This window comes from Vigna unguiculata, chromosome 8 (genome assembly GCF_004118075.2).
Source record: "Vigna unguiculata cultivar IT97K-499-35 chromosome 8, ASM411807v1, whole genome shotgun sequence".
NCBI lineage: Eukaryota > Viridiplantae > Streptophyta > Magnoliopsida > Fabales > Fabaceae > Vigna > Vigna unguiculata.
Window position 1 is genome coordinate 13232253 of NC_040286.1, and position 18517 is coordinate 13250769.

The window sequence follows — 18517 nt, forward strand, 5'->3', positions numbered from 1 at the left end:
CTTAACTATCACAAAAACAAGGTGCGGAAACCTTGGAAACATAGAAAGGCGTAGAAACCATGACTAATACTAAAAACAAGATAATGCTGGGCTTGAGGGCTAGACAAAACTATGCTTGAGAGTTATACAAAACTAAGCTTGGTGGCCAGATAAACTGGGCTTGGGCCAGATAAAGCTGGGCCACAAAATCTGGCTATTTTGGGAAGCGTGATGTAGTGGTTGCGAGAGACGTGAACGGTGAATCAAAAGTGGGAGGAATTCTAGTTCGACTAGATGATAAAGAATGGAGGAATAAGGAACTAGTGATGATATAGGTAGTGCAATGATGTGGGGAGTGTATTTGCAATGCATTGATGTCAATTAGGTAATGAAAACTCTAGTGATGATAAATAATCTGATATAAGAAAATGGTGGAAGAAGAGAATAACTATATTTAAATAGTGGGTTATATGATGTTGTGTTTTGGTAAGACAATTAATAATGGTTGAAGGATGAAAGAATGTATTAAATTGGTTAAGCATTAGAATTGGAGCTGACTGGAATTTAGTGACAATGGAGATAAGAAATTATTATTATGATATGAGCTTTATATAGCTTAGGGTGGTGACTAAATTCTATTTTTCAGATTTGAGTAAGTCCACTAGGATGGATTAGGCAATTTTCTTATTCTTGATTGTGCCATTATGCATGGATAGAGAACTTGGTGAATCAAATGGCTAGAATACATGAACCTATGAATAAGCTATAGGAAATTGAAGCGATGGTGGGATGGCTGGGTAATTAGTAGGTTCTGACAAGCAAGTGCGCAATATAGCTTTTGAGCAATTAGGATTGAAGAACAAACCAGTTTGGGTGCCAAAAACCAGCAGGTTTTGCTACTGATATAGCGCCTGGCGACACAGTTAGCTACGCCAGGCAATAAGACCTCTAGGGAAGTCCTTGTATCGCGTGGAGGTTCGTAAAGTAGGACTACGAGCGGGGAGGTTCGTAGAGTAGGATTACGAGCAAGGAGGTTCGTAGAGGCAGGACCACGAGCGGGCAGGTTCATGTGAGCATCATAAATCCTAAATCCGAGGCTAACTACTTGTGTGTTGTGAAGGTTGAAAAGCCTGAGGATTTAGGTCTTGGCTAAGAACTAACTAGTATGAGTAAGATGGATGTATTGCTTTTAATCTTATGTATTATGTATTATATGTTATTTTTATTTTATAAGCTCACCTTTTCTGTTTGTGATTGGCGATGATTGTGTGATTCGTTACATGGGAGCAGATGATGCCACAGGTGATGTTGTTGATGCGTATATGCAGAGAGAGGGCTAGCTTGGGAAACTATGAGCTAGGTATTTTTACTATGTTTTCCTTTGTTTTATCGAAATTTGGAACTTGTAATACCATTACATTCTAGTTTCATTTAAATTTTGGCACACTGGATATTATTTTAAATTTTCCTGCGTTTGGGATTAATAAAATCATGACGTTTGAATTTCTATTTCTCTAATTATTTATTTAATTAAGTAATTTCCTGTAGGGATGTTACAACGAACCTCCTCACTCGTAGTCTAACTCTACGAACCTTCTTGCTCGTAGTCCAACTCTACGAACCTCCTCACTCGTAGTCCAATATACATAAACACTTATTATGAACCTACCCACTCCTAATAGCCTTAAGTGTGGGCACAAAACATACGAACTTCCTTGTCCATATCCCTACAAAAGAGTACAACCAATACGAACCTCCTCACCTGCATTAATCACGCATTTCCAACTCCACTACAAACCTCACCGCTCGTAATTTAATCAGGCATATCCCATACCAAACTATCATAACCACCCATGATGTAACCCTCCATAAAGAGGCCATGCCCCTGCACTATTGCTTGGCGCTGCCATTCCTACTGCCAAGCGTAACAAGAGTAGAGAGAATTCTATTGATTTAAACAATGTGGAATGGTTTCTCACACATCAAGCATCACAATTACATATCTAAAATACCATTTACACATTATCACAACTCAACATACCTCAAATTGCATCCTCACAGTCTTAACCATTAATCAAGCATAAACATTCATTCATTCAAACTTGGAAATTTGACATCACTTAAGTGTAGTCAAGCAGATACATGGAAGATGTGAACGTAGGAACCAACAATTCAATCATGCCTTTAATCACACCAGCATCACAGTACCTATGATAGACTTGCATCGTAATACACCACATCCCCTTTCAAGATTTATACAGCCACATGATAAGAAATTCATACATAAGGGCACCTTAATAGTTATTGGATTAGGTTATTAGATCATACATGAATGTGAAACACTCCCAAATAGCCACCTTCTAGACTTTTAAAACATGCAAACAATTTACTGATATGAACAATACCCATTCTACTCTTTTCCTTTCCATGACCCAAACCAATTCAAGTTTCATATTAATCTATGTCTCTAACTTATACATTAAACACACCTATGTGGGCACCTGTACATCATACCATCATGCTAATTTTCGAGTTGGAAGAGTCCCCAACAACCCCAATTTTATCTTCCCGCACACACAACTAATGGAGGCTACTAGCTAACGTTCTACTGCCTGGCGGCACACATGTACCGCCAGACGGTGCATTAGGTTTTTGGAAATTCCAGAATTCTCTTACCTACTTGGAACCATAAACCTCCTGGAACGCGATTTATTCATTCAGTTGCACATGATTCACAATCAATCATACATCTAATATGTATGCACATTCAATTAATTCATAAAATCTCCAAAAGCATCAAATTCAAATTTTGCACATCATAATTTGCATGCATTCCCAAACCCATTATTGAACCCTCATGTACATATTACCCCTAATTCATAAAATTATCATTAAAATCAAATATTATCAGTCGATTATGCATGGAAACATACAACTAAGAGTCCATGAACTGTAGAACACCCAAACATATCACAAAAACACCAAAAACATACAAGAACACATTGTTCCAGTTTGCGTCGCCTAGTAGTCCTTCATTGCCGCGAGGTGGTTCATCACAAACCTATAAAACTGTGTGAAAATAAGTTGAGTCGCTTGGCAGGCCTTCATAGTCGCCAGGCGGTTTCTAGGCAGAAGCTCAAAAACTACGGAAAATAATGTAAATAGAGAGAAAATTTATGCATCCAAACAGTAGAAATTCACGAAATTTAGCATTCAAATAAAAAGGCACGTAGAACAACTCCCCTTACCTGGATTGCTAGTTCCAATTGCAATCCTGGTGATTTCCTTTGCCCCCACAAGCCTTAACCTTTGCTCCCACACTATGCTTCTGTTCTAACACTTACTCATCTCTCATTGGAACACGAATTTTTACTAATCTCCCTTCTTTTTTCCGCTGCCACACTCAATTGGCTCTTCCTTTTCTCACTTACACTCCCCTCTCCCTTATTTCACCCCGAATTAATTAAAAAATATTAATAAAACTAAAATAATTAAATTAAGAGTTAATGGCCATTTAGTCATGTTTTTACTGCACCACAACTCACAACTACCACTACTTTACCCTTCTTGTTTCTTAGAGAATTTATAAAGTTTTTAAGTTTTGCACTGCTTAGCAAAATACTAAAACATAAAGAGGGTCTACTCATGCCAACCAAGGTTCGAACTCACATGCCTAAAACCCCTCAAGCATATACACAACCAACAAGCCAATAGATGTTTCATGCCAATTCATGCACACATATAATGATAAATCACGTCTCCACATTCAAAACATATATGTAAAATAAAACAATTAAAATATCACACTTATGATGTACACAGGATTCAAACTCAAGTCCTCTCAACACCAACTAACACACTCAACCACTTGAGCTACCATTGCTCCTTATCCATGACTTGCCAAGTAATTCTCTTAGAGGTACTCTCAACCAACAATTATTTGAAATTTATTACTTATTATTTATTTAAATTTCTCGGGTCTTACATTCCCCCAACTTAAAAGAATTTTCATCTTCGAATATTTCACTTACCAAGAAACAAGTGTGGGTATGATTTCCTCATGAGATCCTCCATTTCCCATGTCACCTCTTGTGTAACTTTGTCCCAAAGAGCCTTTGTTGTTTGGATCTCCTTCCCTATCAGGTTTTTGACCTGAGAGTCTAGTATCCTTACCAGATTCATGTCCAAAGTCAAATCCTCCCTAAATTGGACATCATCTGCCTCCAGCACATGAGTGGAGATGGCAATGTATTTCCATAATTGAGACACGTTAAACACATTGTGCAAGTTTGCCAGGTGCGGTGGCAATGCGATCTCATATGCCACCGGACTGATCCTCTTGTTAATCTAATACGACCCTATGAACTTTGGCGTCATTTTTTTGCATATTACCGCTCTCCCAATGCCAGTAGTGGGGTAACCCTAAGGAACACATGATCCCCCGCCTGAAACTCCAATGGCCTTCTCCTTTCGCCTGCATATGACTTTTGCCTGCTTTGCGTCGCACGCATCCGATATTGAATAAGTTTTAGTTGCTTCGTTGTCTGTTATAACAATTTCGGTCCAATAGTCATTGACTCGCCATCCTAGTACCAATAGGGCGACGTTCTACACCTTCTCCCATAGAAGGCTTCATCCAATGCTTGAGTGGTAACTATTGTTGTATGTGAACTCCACCAAAGGGATTACCTCACTCCAACCACCCAAATGGTCTAACGCATATCTCCTAAGCAAGTCTTCCAAAAACTAAATGCTCCTCTCAGATTGGTCATTCGTCTAAGGATGATAGGCTGAACTCATCCTCAATTGGGTACCTAGCGGTGCCTGTAAGGATTGCCGAAATCGGGAAGTGAATCTCGGATCACGATCCGATACTATGCTTGTTGGAACCCCATGTAATTTGACAACCTCCTAGATATGCAACTCCGCTAGCTTATCCATGGACATCCTTTGATTAATTGGTAAGGCAAACTTTGTGAGTTTGTCTGGAATCACCCAGATGGAGTCATGACCCTTAACGCACCGCGACAAGTGAGTCACAAAATCCATGGAAATATTATCCCACTTTCAATGGGGAATGTCAAGCGGTTGTAGCGTACCTCCCAACCTTTGGTGTTCAATTTTAGCCTTTTGACACACAAAATTGGATGCTACGAAGTCCACCACATCTATTTTTATTCCAGCCCACCAGAAGGATTCTTTTAGATCCTTATGCATCTTATTCATACCCAAATGTATGTTAAGACGACTTTTATGCCCTTCCTCCAGAATCTGCCTCCATGAATTTCGCTTCCTGGGAATGCACACTTAATCTCGAAACTGTAGGATGCCATCTGATTTCATCTTGAATGTTTTCCCCTTCTTAGTATACAACCAGCCAACAATTTGTTGTAGCTCGATATCATTCCCCTGCTTCTCTCGAATCTCCTCCAAAAATGCATTGGTGACCTTTAATGTACTACACCTTATATGATTGGGACCCAGTTACAATCCCAAGTTCATATCACACAATTTCTCAATTAACTCCAATTCTTTCACCATCAATGAGGACATATGCACACGCTTCCGACTCAAAGCATATACTATAACATTAGCCTTTCCCGGATGGTAAAGGAGCTCATAATTGTAATCCTTGAGATACTACATCCACCTCCTCTGCCTCATGTTAAGCTCTTTCTAATCAAATAGGTACTTCAAGCTTTTTTTATCACTAAAGACTAGGAATTGGGAGCCATACAAATAATGTCTCCAAGTATTAAGAGCAAACACCACGACGGCCAACTCTAGATCATGGGTGGGATAATTCTTGTTGTGAATCTTCAATTCTCGAGAAGCATATGCCTCTGGCCTCTTTTCCTACATTAACACATATCTAAGACCTTGATACGATGCATCATAGTACACCCCAAACGTCTTAGTCGTAACTAGGATGACCAATACTTGAGTCATAGTCAACCTCTTCTTCATTTCCTCAAAGCATGCTTCACATTGTTCTGTCCAAGAGAAAGGTTGGTCCTTTCGAGTGAGTTATGTTAAGGGACTCACCATCTTGGAGAACCCCTATACAAATCTCTAGTACTATCCGACCAATCCCAAGAAACTTCTTACCTCGGTCACAGTCTGTGGTCGTTCCCATTTCAACAAAATCTTTATCTTCACTAGGTCCACCGCAAAACCCTGGACTAAGATTACATGCCCTAAAAACTATACTTCTTCCAGTTAGAACTCACATTTAGATAACTTCCCATATAACTAATGCTCTATGAGTATCTACAATACAACCCTCAGGTGCCCAGCAGGTTCCTACTGATCCTTGAAATAAATAAGAATATCGTCTATAAACACAATGACAAACTTATCCCAACATTGTTGGAATATCCGATTCATGTAATCTGTGAACACTGTCAGAGCATTAGTTACTCCAAATGACATCACTACATATTCATAATGCCCATATCGTGACCTAAACATTGTCTTCTGAACATCCTCTAGTTTGACCAAGATCTGATGGTAGCCAGACCTATGGTCAATCCTAGAGAATATCCTTACTCCTCTTAATTGATCCAATAGTTAATCGATCCCTAGTAGTGGGTACTTGTTCTTGAATTTGAGTTTGTTTAACTGGTAGTAATCAACAAAAAGCCTCGAACTCTCGTCTTTCTACTTGACCAATAACACTAGAGCTCCCCACGGTGACACACTTGGTCTAATGAACTTCTTTTCTAGTAGATCGTCAATATACTTCTTGAGTTCTGCCAATTCTGCCAATGTCATTCAATACGAAGTAACTAACATTGGAACAACTCTAAGGATGAGATCAACAATGAAATTTATATCCCAACTTGGCGGTAGTTGATAACGTTGTCGTGGAGCGATCAAATTAATACTACTTATCTGTAACAACTTCAATATTGTTAAGAAAGTAGTCAAAAGACTAGTATGGGTAAAGTCAACCCGTAGTCGTCTCCCAACGAATGCGGAATTGATTTATAGTAATTAGTTCTTATAAAACCTATAGAAAAAAGTTATTCAAATAAAATTGAGAAAAATAACAAAAGAAGATAAAGATAAAAATATATAAAAAAAAACAATGATAAAGAAAATAGATTCATTCCACTACTTTTTCATAACAGATCCATCATCGGTTATCTAAAGATTATTGCTCAATTAATTATTGTTGTAGATTTACAAATTAATCAATGTAAAACCTCAATTAATTTCTTAGCGTTCTCACTTTTAACCAAAGTATAGTTTCAATTAAAAGTGAGAACTTTTAGATTATCCATAGTAAATTCAACCAAATTACAGTCTTAATCAAATTTTACTATGCCTAATCATATTTATTCTTTTATCTACACAACAAATGAAAAGCTTAGTTAATCAAAGTAAAGTCCTGACTAATTTTAATTAGAGTAATTACCATTAACCAAAGAAAAGTCTCAATTATTGGTAAAAATTCATTTTACCACATGAAAGTTTCTAAACAAAATCAAAGTAAAGTCTCGATAAAATTTAAAATCCCTTAGACTCATATGACCAACATGTAGATTTAAAATCATTACCTTTTACGTGAATCAAAGATAAAAGTCATAGATGAATGAAAACCACAACGATAATAAAAAAAACAAAGAAATTATTTCATTCTAACCACAGAATCCATAAAGAAATTATAACGGGACCAACCCAAGAAGTTTAGCACTCCATGAAATGCAAAATAAAATAAAAATAGAAAAAAAAGTGGAGAGAGAGAGGAAGAATTTAGGCCCCCTTAAGGGTTCCTAAACTCCGAAGTGTCGAGCTTGTCTTTTCTGCTTCCCCCTAGTCTCTTTATAAAAGACTTGGACTGGGCTTTTCTATTGCTAAAATCTCTCAAATATCTTTGAATATAAAGATAAATATAAATATTATTTATCTTTATAGTGATTATGAATATTTAAAATATTTGGAGAGATATAGTCATTTTATTTATTGGTGCAATATCTTTCAAATAATTAATAGATTTATGAGTTTTAAAAATATTTAGGAGATATTCTCGATTGTATTATCTGATTAATTATCTAAAAATATCTAAATAATTAACAAAAACTAATTAATGCCCAAAATTCCAATTCAGCCCCTTCGCTCTTGCAGTCCAAATTTGTGAGGAAATCACAAAATATCAATAATTGCATCTTAATCCCTTTTTATTTGACCAACATTGACTAACTTTGACCAGACTTTGACAATCTTTGACTGTCCATTGAGCTACCACCATGAAACATGTAGCTCCCCCTTTAGTTACTTCATAACTTCTTTAGTTGAAATTTGTTGGCACAAGAAAGCTTGAAGAAAGGATTTGATAAAGCCAAGTGAATGAAGATCTCTTGTGTTTGTTGAAGATTGATGAATATCCACCTGAAGATTGTGTTTCTAGTGTATTAAATCTGGGGTGTTAAATGTAATGATTAGTTGTTATATCATGTTGGTATGCTAAATGACATAGGTTAGATGTCTCGTTAGTCTTAATGTGTCCTTTTTAATATATTAAAATGGGTTTTAACAGATTAAAAGACATGTTGTATATAGTTTTTGGTATAATGTATTCAATTAGTTGAATTTTTTTCTAATTGACTGATTTCACTTAAGTCAAGTCAAATCAACTAATTGTACGGAAAATATGTTTTGCTCGCTTTGGATGTGCGTGGTCTACAAAGCTTTAGTGATACCTCGAAGGTCGGCTTGCTGGTGTTCCTTAAGTTGTGGCTCGGAACGTATCCTTTGAGTTGTGGCTCGGGATAGGGGCTAAGCACGTGGCATTCCTTGAGTTGTGGCTTGGAATGGCATCTTTTGAGTTATGGCTCGGGATGGCAAATGAACACTAGGAACTCTTGAGTTGTGACTCGGGTTGGGGAGTATTGCCGGTGTGAATGTGCGAGTTATGGCTCGTACGGATGGGTCCAGATAGATTTCCCTCCTCAGTATGTGGTTGACGAGTTCGGTAGTCTTGGGATGTTACGAACTATGTTCGTATTGGGAACTCCACCTGATATTTCAAAGTACAGTCTGTAGCTGGTTTCCCGCACGTGCTCTACAAGTTGTGGATTGTAGGTGTGGCAGCAAGACATCTTGAGGTATTCGTCTAAAGATGTAGACCATGGATGACGTGGTGGTGGCCATGTGATATGGAATCAAAGGATAGAATTCTTTTGGTGTGTTTGTATGTATATAAGTTTTATATATATGTTGTTTAACTGTTAGCTCATCCTATCTACTTGTGTTTTGCAATGATATTTGGTTTAAGATAATTATCGCACAACATTTGTAGAAACACTTACCTAGTGATCATTACAATTAGGAAAAATTTGAATTGCGGCCTAAATGTTATTTTCTAATGGCGCCGTTACCGAGGATCGAACCCGGATAACTCGCGTGACAGGTAGGAATACTTACCACTATACTAAAACGACTTAACTTTGTTTAATATAATGGTCGCACAACATTTGTAGGAATACCAACCAAGTAGAATTTCAAAAATTAAGAAACAAACTAAATTACTACAATAAAGTTATTTTGAAAAGACATAATTACCTAAGTCACCAGTTTGAGAATACTTACCGCTATACTACAAAAACCTTAGTTTTTTCAAAATATTGGTTTCTTTTTTATTTAGTTTATCATTTTGAGGTGATAATTAAAATTACGAATAAAAAATGCGACCAAAATATTAATTTCAAATGACGTTGTTGTTAGAACCGAACCAGGTTCTCTTGGGTGAAAGGCGCGAATATTTACCACTATATATAACAATGACTTTATTTTGTTCAAAATATTGATTGAAAAAAATTTGAAAAAATGCTTACCAAGTGATCATTAAAATTAGGAAAAAACTTAATTGCGAACAAAATGTTCTTTTTCAAATTGCGCCGTTGCCGGGGATCGAACCCGGGTCACCCGCGTGACAGGCGGGAATACTTACCACTATACTACAACGACTTAATTTTGTTTAAAATAATGGTTGCAACACATTTGAAGGAATACTAACCAAGTAGAATTTCAAATATTAAGAAAAAAAATTGAATAACTACCAAAAAGTTATTTTCAAACGACACAATTGCCTAAGTCACCAGTTTGAGAATACTTACCACAATAGTACAAAAACTTTAGTTTTTTTCAAAATATTGGTCTATTTTTTAATTAGTTTATCATTTTGAGGTGATAACTAAAATTAGGAGAAAAAAATGCGACCAAAATATTAATTTCAAATGACGTCGTTGCCAGATACCGAACCCAATTCACTTGGGTGAAAGGTGGGAATATTTACCACTATATTGCAATGACTTTATTTTGTTAAAAATATTGATTACACAACATTTGAAGTAATGGTTACAAAGCGAGAATTAAAATTAGGAAAAAACTGAATTATGACCAAAATGTTATTTTCCAAATGGCGCCGTTGCTGGAGATCAAACCTGGGTCACCCGCGTGACAAGCGGGAATACTTACCACTATACTACAACGCCTTAATTTTGTTTAAAATAATGGTCGCACAACATTTGTAGGAATACAAACCAAGTAGAATTTCAAAAATTAAGAAAAAAACTGGATTACTAGCAAAAAGTTATTTTTGAACGACTCAATTGCCTAAGTCACCAGTTTGAGTATACTTACCACTATACTACAAAAATGCCATCATTGGCAAATACCGAACCAGGTTCACTTGGGTAAAAGGCATGAATATTTACCACTATATAATGACTTTATTTTGTTCAAAATATTGGTTACACAACATTTGAAGCAATACTTACCAAGTGATTATTAAAATTAGGAAAAAAATTGAATTGCGACCAAAATGTCATTTTCCAAATGGCGTCGATGTAAAGGATCGAACCCGTGTCAGCCTCGTGATAGGTGGGATTCACACAATATTTGTAAGAACACTTATCGAGTGATCATTAAAATTGGGAAAAAATTGACTGGTGGCCAAAATTTTATTCTCAAACGATGTCGTTGTTGGGTATTGAACCTGGGTCACTAGGTTGAGAAGCGATAATACTTATCACTATACTATAACAACAATACTTCTTCAAAATATTGGTATATTTTTAATTTAGTTTATCATTTTGAGGTGATAATTAAAATTAGAAAAAAATCTAAATTGTGACTAAAATGTTATTTTCTAATGGCACTGTTACCAATATACTACAACAACTTTAGTAGGTTTAAGATAATTATCGCACAACATTTGTAGAAACACTTACCTAGTGATCATTACAATTAGGAAAAATTTGAATTGCGGCCTAAATGTTATTTTGTAATGGCGCCGTTGCCGAGGATCGAACCCGGATAACTCGCGTGACAGGCAGGAATACTTACCACTATACTAAAACGACTTAACTTTGTTTAATATAATGGTCGCACAACATTTGTAGGAATACCAACCAAGTAGAATTTCAAAAATTAAGAAACAAACTAAATTACTACAATAAAATTATTTTGAAAAGACATAATTAAATAAGTCACCAGTTTGAGAATACTTACCGCTATACTACAAAAACCTTAGTTTTTTCAAAATATTGGTTTCTTTTTTATTTAGTTTATCATTTTGAGGTGATAATTAAAATTACGAAAAAAAAATGCGACCAAAATATTCATTTCAAATGACGTTGTTGTTAGAACCGAACCAGGTTCTCTTGGGTGAAAGGCGCGAATATATACCACTATATATAACAATGACTTTATTTTGTTCAAAATATTGATTGAAAATAATTTGAAAAAATGCTTACCAAGTGATCATTAAAATTAGGAAAAAACTTAATTGCGAACAAAATGTTCTTTTTCAAATTGCGCCGTTGCCGGGGATCGAACCCGGGTCACCCGCGTGACAGGCGGGAATACTTACCACTATACTACAACGACTTAATTTTGTTTAAAATAATGGTTGCAACACATTTGAAGGAATACTAACCAAGTAGAATTTCAAAAATTAAGAAAAAAAATTGAATAACTACCAAAAAGTTATTTTCAAACGACACAATTGCCTAAGTCACCAGTTTGAGAATACTTACCACAATAGTACAAAAACTTTAGTTTTTTTCAAAATATTGGTCTATTTTTTAATTAGTTTATCATTTTGAGGTGATAACTAAAATTAGGACAAAAAACTGCGACCAAAATATTAATTTCATATGACGTCGTTGCCAGATACCAAACCAAATTCACTTGGGTGAAAGGCGGGAATATTTGCCACTATATTGCAATGACTTTATTTTGTTAAAAATATTGATTACACAACATTTGAAGTAATGGTTACAAAGCGAGAATTAAAATTAGGAAAAAACTGAATTATGACCAAAATGTTATTTTCCAAATGGCGCCGTTGCTGGAGATCGAACCTGGGTCACCCGCGTGACAAGCAGGAATACTTACCACTATACTACAACGCCTTAATTTTGTTTAAAATAATGGTCGCACAACATTTGTAGGAATACAAACCAAGTAGAATTTCAAAAATTAAGAAAAAAACTGGATTACTAGCAAAAAGTTATTTTTGAACGACACAATTGCCTAAGTCACCAGTTTGAGTATACTTACCACTATTCTACAAAAATTCCATCATTGGCAAATACCGAACCAGGTTCACTTGGGTAAAAGGCATGAATATTTACCACTATATAATGACTTTATTTTGTTCAAAATATTGGTTACACAACATTTGAAGCAATACTTACCAAGTGATTATTAAAATTAGGAAAAAAACTGAATTGCGACCAAAATGTCATTTTCCAAATGGCGTCGATGTAAAGGATCGAACCCGTGTCAGCCTCGTGATAGGTGGGATTCACACAATATTTGTAAGAACACTTATCGAGTGATCATTAAAATTGGGAAAAAATTGACTGGTGGCCAAAATTTTATTCTCAAACGACGTCGTTGTTGGGTATTGAACATGGGTCACTAGGTTGAGAAGCGATAATACTTATCACTATACTATAACAACAATACTTCTTCAAAATATTGGTATATTTTTAATTTAGTTTATCATTTTGAGGTGATAATTAAAATTAGAAAAAAATCTAAATTGTGACTAAAATGTTATTTTCTAATGGCACTGTTACCAATATACTACAACAACTTTAGTAGGTTTAAGATAATTATCGCACAACATTTGTAGAAACACTTACCTAGTGATCATTACAATTAGGAAAAATTTGAATTGCGGCCTAAATGTTATTTTCTAATGGCGTTGAATTGCGGCCTAATGTTATTTTCTAATGGCGCCGTTACCGAGGATCGAACCCGAATAACTCGCGTGACAGGCAGGAATACTTACCACTATACTAAAACGACTTAACTTTGTTTAATATAATGGTCGCACAACATTTGTAGGAATACCAACCAAGTAGAATTTCAAAAATTAAGAAACAAACTAAATTACTACAATAAAGTTATTTTGAAAAGACATAATTAAATAAGTCACCAGTTTGAGAATACTTACCGCTATACTACAAAAACCTTAGTTTTTTCAAAATATTGGTTTCTTTTTTATTTAGTTTATCATTTTGAGGTGATAATTAAAATTACGAATAAAAAATGCGACCAAAATATTCATTTCAAATGACGTTGTTGTTAGAACCGAACCAGGTTCTCTTGGGTGAAAGGCGCAAATATTTACCACTATATATAACAATGACTTTATTTTGTTCAAAATATTGATTGAAAAAAATTTGAAAAAATGCTTACCAAGTGATCATTAAAATTAGGAAAAAACTTAATTGCGAACAAAATGTTCTTTTTCAAATTGCGCCGTTGCCGGGGATCGAACCCGGGTCACCCGCGTGACAGGCGGGAATACTTACCACTATACTACAACGACTTAATTTTGTTTAAAATAATGGTTGCAACACATTTGTAGGAATACTAACCAAGTAGAATTTCAAAAATTAAGAAAAAAAATTGAATAACTACCAAAAAGTTATTTTCAAACGACACAATTGCCTAAGTCACCAGTTTGAGAATACTTACCACAATAGTACAAAAACTTTAGTTTTTTTCAAAATATTGGTCTATTTTTTAATTAGTTTATCATTTTGAGGTGATAACTAAAATTAGGACAAAAAAATGCGACCAAAATATTAATTTCATATGACGTCGTTGCCAGATACCGAACCAAATTCACTTGGGTGAAAGGCGGGAATATTTACCACTATATTGCAATGACTTTATTTTGTTAAAAATATTGATTACACAACATTTGAAGTAATGGTTACAAAGCGAGAATTAAAATTAGGAAAAAACTGAATTATGACCAAAATGTTATTTTCCAAATGGCGCCGTTGCTGGAGATCAAACCTGGGTCACCCGCGTGACAAGCGGGAATACTTACCACTATACTACAACGCCTTAATTTTGTTTAAAATAATGGTCGCACAACATTTGTAGGAATACAAACCAAGTAGAATTTCAAAAATTAAGAAAAAAACTGGATTACTAGCAAAAAGTTATTTTTGAGCGACACAATTGCCTAAGTCACCAGTTTGAGTATACTTACCACTATACTACAAAAATGCCATCATTGGCAAATACCGAACCAGGTTCACTTGGGTAAAAGGCATGAATATTTACCACTATATAATGACTTTATTTTGTTCAAAATATTGGTTACACAACATTTGAAGCAATACTTACCAAGTGATTATTAAAATTAGAAAAAAACTGAATTGCGACCAAAATGTCATTTTCCAAATGGCGTCGATGTAAAGGATCGAACCCGAGTCAGCCTCGTGATACGCGGGGTTACTTACCACAATACTACAACGACTTTATTTTGTTCTAAATATTGGTCACACAATATTTGTAGGAACACTTATCGAGTGATCATTAAAATTGGAAAAAAATTGACTGGTGGCCAAAATTTTATTCTCAAACGACGTCGTTGTTGGGTATTGAACCTGGGTCACTAGGTTGAGAAGCGATAATACTTATCACTATACTATAACAACAATACTTCTTCAAAATATTGGTATATTTTTAATTTAGTTTATCATTTTGAGGTGATAATTAAAATTGGAAAAAATCTAAATTGTGACTAAAATGTTATTTTCTAATGGCACTGTTGCAGGGGATCAAACCCAAGTCATCACGTGACAGGCGGGAATCCTTACCAATATACTACAACAACTTTAGTAGGTTTAAGATAATTATCGCACAACATTTGTAGGAATACTAACCAAGTAGAATTTCAAAAATTAAGAAACAAACTAAATTACTACAATAAAGTTATTTTGAAAAGACATAATTACCTAAGTCACCAGTTTGAGAATACTTACCGCTATAAGACAAAAACCTTAGTTTTTTCAAAATATTGGTTTCTTTTTTATTTAGTTTATCATTTTGGGGTGATAACTAAAATTACGAATAAAAAATGCGACCAAAATAATAATTTCAAATGACGTTGTTGTCAGAACCGAACCAGGTTCTCAACATGTTGTTTTTCAAATTGCGCCGTTGCCGATGATCGAACCCAGGTCACCCGCATGATAGGCAGGAATACTTACCACCATACTACAACAACTTAATTTTGTTTAAAAAAATGGTCGCACAACATTTGTAGGAATACTAACCAAGTAGAATTTCCAAAATTAAGAAAAAAACCAAATTACTACCAAAAAGTTATTTTCAAACGACTCAATTGCCTAAGTCACCAGTTTGAGAATACTTACCACTATACTACAAAAACTTTAGTTATTTCAAAATATTGGTCTATTTTTTATTTATTTTATCATTTTGAGGTGATAACTAAAATTAAGAATAAAAAATTCGACCAAAATATTAATTTCAAATGGCGTCGTTGCTAAATACCGAACCAAGTTCACTTGGGTGAAAGGCGGGAATATTTTCTACTACATAACAATGAGTTTATTTTGTTAAAAATATTGATTACACAACGTTTGAAGTAATGCTTACAAAGCGATCATTAAAATTAGGAAAAAACTGAATTGGGACCAAAATGTTACTTTCCGAATGGCGCCGTTGCTGGAGATCGAGCCTAGGTCACCCGCGTGATAGGCAGGAATACTTACTACTATACTACACCGCCTTAATCTATTACATATTAAGAAAAGAAGATATCACCAAAATTACTACGATACCCAATTTCTTTTATTGACACGTGTCATAAAAATTTGTTTTTTCGTCATTTTAAAACTCTGGTACAAAAGGACCTGGGTTCAAATCCTACAAAAGTGAATTTGTTTTTATTTTTTTCATTTACTTATGATTTCCACTATAATATTAATTATAAATAATATTATTATTTGTTTTATTTTTATAAGTATTAGTATTTCTAATTATTAATAATATATTATTATAATATTATTTATAGTGATAGTAGTAAAATTATAACAAATATTAGTATTATTATTATATGTTACTATTATATATTATTACTATTAGTATTATTAACATTATTAGTAGTAAAGTTATTATTCTTATTTGTAATATATAATATTATTATTATTATTATATATTTTTGTTAGTAATTACATCTCAATTTTTATTAAATTTAAACTTAAAAAAAAGGTGTATTGTTAAATATACGATTAGTTTAAAAATTTACTCCTATATTTCATTGTTGATGTTCATACCCATTCAAATTTGAAGGATTTGTCGACCATTATTGAATTATGTCAATCTTTGACAAGAACAAACAAATTAAGATATTTTACTTCATTAATTGTCTGATTTATTTTATTTAACTCTTAATGTTTAATTTTCTACAACGAAGATTATCAAAACAAAAATCGGAATAAAATGAAAGATGAATTTCTTGAATGCAATATGGTTATTTCCATTCAAAAAGGAATAACTGGAGATTTTTATTCCGAATAAATTATTGATGAGTTCAAAGTTTTTTACTATATAATCTCAACTATAATATTAATTATAAATATATTATTATTTGTATTATTTTTATAAGTATTAATATTTCTAATTATTAATAACATATTATTATAAATATTATTTATAGTGATAGTAGTAAAATTATAACAAATATTAGTATTATTATTATAATAATTATAATAATAGTTATTATTATTATATGTTACTATTATATATTATTACTATTAGTATTATTACATTATTAGTAGTAAAGTTATTACTCTTATTTGTAATATATAATATTATTACTATCATGTATTTTTGTTAGTAATTACATCTCAATTTTTATTAGATTATGATAAATTATTTTTTTGTCTTAAACTTAAAAAAAAAAGGGTTAAATATGTTTTTGGTCCCTCAAGTTTGAGCGAAATTTGGGTTTAGTCCCTCATCAAAACTTTTGACCAATTTAGTCCTTCATCTTCCAAAATGCATGAATTTAGTCCTTTTAATCCAATTTTGTTAAGTTTATCTGACATTTCAAGCGCATCTCATGATAGTATTTAAATTATTTATACTGTTTGACACATTTTTGCTTCAATGTTAACTTAAATACTATCATGAAATGCGCTTGAAACGTTAGATAAACTTGACAAAATTTGGTTAAAAGGACTAAATTCACGCATTTTGAAAGATGAAGGACTAAATTGGTCAAAAGTTTTGATGAGGGACTAATTCCAAATTTCGCTGAAACTTGAGGGACCAAAAACATATTTAACCCAAAAAAAAATGTATATTGATAAATATATGATTAGTTTAAAATTTCACTCCAATATTTCATTGTTGATATTCATACCCATTCAAATTTGAAGGATTTGTCAGCCATTATTGAATTATTTCAATCTTTGACAAAAACAAACAAATTAAAGGTATTTTACTTGATTGATTGTCTAATTCATTTTATTTAACTCTTAATGTTTCATTTTCTACAACGAAGATTATCAAAACAAAACTTGGAATAAGAAGAAAGATGAATTTCTTGAACGCAATATGGTTATTTATATTCAAAAAGGAATAACTAGAGATTTTTATTCTGAATAAATTATTGATGAGTTCAAAATTTTTTACTGTATGATTTCAACTATATATTAATTATAAATAATATTATTATTTATATTATTTTTATAAGTATTAGTATTTCTAATTATTAATAAGTTATTACTCTTATTTGTAATATATAATATTATTACTATTATATATTTTTGTTAGTAATTACATCTCAATTTTTATTAGATTATGATAAATTATTTTTTTGTCTTAAACTTAAAAAAAAAAGGTATATTGATAAATATATGATTAGTTTAAAATTTCACTCCAATATTTCATTTTTAATGTTCATATTCATTCAAATTTGAAGGATTTGTCGACCATTATTGAATTATGTCAATCTTTGACAAAAACAAATAAATTAAAGATATTTTACTTGATTGATTTTCTAATTCGTTTTATTTAACTCTTAATGTTTCATTTTCTACAACGAAGATTATCAAAACAAAATTCGGAATAAGATGAAAGATGAATTTCTTGAATGCAATATGGTTATTTATATTCAAAAAGGAATAACTTGAGATTTTTATTCCGAATAAATTATTGATGAGTTCAAAGTTTTTTACTATAAATT

At 33.0% G+C, this 18517-nt stretch overlaps 3 non-coding genes across 3 annotated transcripts; all 3 read right to left on the reverse strand.

Annotated features, from left to right (window-relative positions):
* Nucleotides 1–9879: 9879 nt before the first annotated feature.
* TRNAD-GUC lies at nt 9880–9951 on the reverse strand. The gene has a single exon. It is a non-coding gene; the product is annotated as a tRNA-Asp (tRNA).
* A 1851-nt stretch (nt 9952–11802) lies between these two features.
* Nucleotides 11803–11874, reverse strand: TRNAD-GUC. The gene has a single exon. It is a non-coding gene; the product is annotated as a tRNA-Asp (tRNA).
* A 1885-nt stretch (nt 11875–13759) lies between these two features.
* TRNAD-GUC lies at nt 13760–13831 on the reverse strand. The gene has a single exon. It is a non-coding gene; the product is annotated as a tRNA-Asp (tRNA).
* Nucleotides 13832–18517: the final 4686 nt, after the last annotated feature.